This window comes from Furipterus horrens, unplaced genomic scaffold, assembly GCF_987537825.1.
Source record: "Furipterus horrens unplaced genomic scaffold, mFurHor1.1.pri manual_scaffold_4, whole genome shotgun sequence".
NCBI classification, from domain to species: Eukaryota; Metazoa; Chordata; class Mammalia; order Chiroptera; family Furipteridae; genus Furipterus; species Furipterus horrens.
In genome coordinates, this window is record NW_028327174.1 from 106,163,928 (window position 1) to 106,166,068 (window position 2,141).

Consider the following 2,141-nt stretch of genomic DNA (forward strand, 5'->3'; position numbering starts at 1 on the left):
GTAAACTACAACATAGAGAATATAGTCAATAATATCTTACTAACTGTGTATGGTTTTAGATATGTATATGATTTATTGGAATGATTACCTAGTTATATAATGTCTAATCATTGGCATGTACACTTGAATCTAATGTAATATTGCATGCCAACTGTAATTTAAAAATATTTTTTTTAAGAAAAGTATTCATTTTAAGTAGGTCAATGGAAGGAGGACCACCCTCTAGACAATTACAATAATGGTAATGATAATAATAATAATAATAGATTAAAGGTTGGATTTAACCACCTAAGGTGCCCAAAGGTCACCCAGGAGCTTTGCACAAAGTAAACCCTCAATAACTAATCTCATTGTTTTGACTCTGAAAGGACTTTTTAAAAGTACTTTCCACCCACCCACTGGCCTGCTGACTGCAGCCCATGTCTCCTGTTTGCATCCCTGCTCCTGCATCACTCACTCACTGCCTGCTCGTGCCCCAAAAGTCTACAGCTCCATTGCACCTTGTGCAGCATTTGAGCCCTCTTTGGCAGTGATGATTGCCTTCCTGTTCAGTACCTGAGTGCTATGAAGATTGCACACAGGGGTCCAGATGCATTTTTCTTTGAGAATATCAATGGATAGACCAGCTGCTGCTTTGGATTTTACCAACTGGCAGTGGTTGATGAGCTGTTTTGAATGCAACCAATTTGAGTGAAGAGATTTCTTTATTTGTGGCTATTTTACAAGGGAGAAATCTACAACCACCAGAAGCTTTTTTGAATTTTGAATGTGAATATCAGACTAAAATAGATAGTGAGATAATCCTTTACCTTTATGACAAAGGAGAAAATGATTTGTATGTTGGAAGGGGTTTTTACATTTATTTTACTGCATGCAGCCAATAAGAAAGTATTCTTGGGCAGTGATACCTATGGAGTCAGACCTTTGTTTAAAGCTATGACAGAAAATATATTTTTGGCTGTGTGTTCAGAAGCTAAAGTTCTTGTTAATTTGAAGCACTCCACAGCTCCTTTTTTGAAAAGTAAAGCCTTTTCTCTTGTGACACTATGCAGTTTTGGATTTAAAGCCAAATGACAAAGTCGTGCTGGTGGAAATAAATATCATCACTGTACTATGACAGTGTGGAGAAACTATTCCCAGGTTTTTAGATAGAAAGCATGAAGAACAACCTCCAGATCCATTTTAACAATGCTATAAGAAATATTTAATGACAGACAGAGGGTTGGTTGTCTTTTATCAGGGGGCTTGGATTCAAATGTGGTTGCTGACACCCTGTTGAAGCAGCTAAAAGAGGCACAAGCCCAGGACAGTCTCTAGACATTTGCATTTGGCATGGAAGACAGTCCTGATTTACTAGCTGCCAGAAAGGTGGCAAATCATATTGAAAGTGAACACTATGAAGCCCTCTTTAACTCTGAGGAAGATATTCAGGTCCTGGATGAAGCTATATCTTCCTTGGAAACTTATGACATTACAACATTCTTGCTTCAGTGGATACATACTTAATTTCCAAGTACATTCGGAAAAACAGAAGTAGTGTGGTCATCTTCTCTGGAGAAGGTTCAGATGAACTTAAGCAGGGTTACATATATTTTCACAAGGCTCCTTCCTCTGACAAAGCTGAGGAGGAGAGTGAGAGGCTTCTCAAGGAACTCTATTTGTCTGATGTTTTCTGTGCAGATCTAACTACTGCTCCCAACAGTCTTGAACTGAAAGTCCCATTTCTGGATCATTGATTTTGTTCCTATAACTTGTCTCTGCCACCGGATATGAGAATTCCCAAGAATGAGATAGAAAAACATCTGCTGGGAGAGACATTTGAGGACTCCAATCTGATACCTAAAGAGATTCTCTGGTGACCAAAAGAAGCCTTCAGTGGATGGCATAACCTCAGTTAAGAATTCCTGGTTTAGGACTTTATAGGAATATATTGAAGATCAGGTTGATGATGCAATGATGGCAACTGCAGCCCAAAAGTTTCCCTTTAATACTCCTAAAACTAAAGAAGGCTATTAATCTTTGAATGCAACTACCCAGGCTGAGATGACTGGCTGACCCATTACTGGACATCCAAGTGGATTAATGCCGCTGACCCTTCTGCATGCACTCTGACCCATTACCAGTCAGCTACCAAAGATTAG

General features: G+C 39.0%; 1 pseudogene; it reads left to right on the top strand.

The window, feature by feature from the left end:
- The first annotated feature begins 549 nt into the window (after nt 1-549).
- LOC150012611 (asparagine synthetase [glutamine-hydrolyzing] pseudogene) lies at nt 550-2,141 on the top strand (annotated as a pseudogene).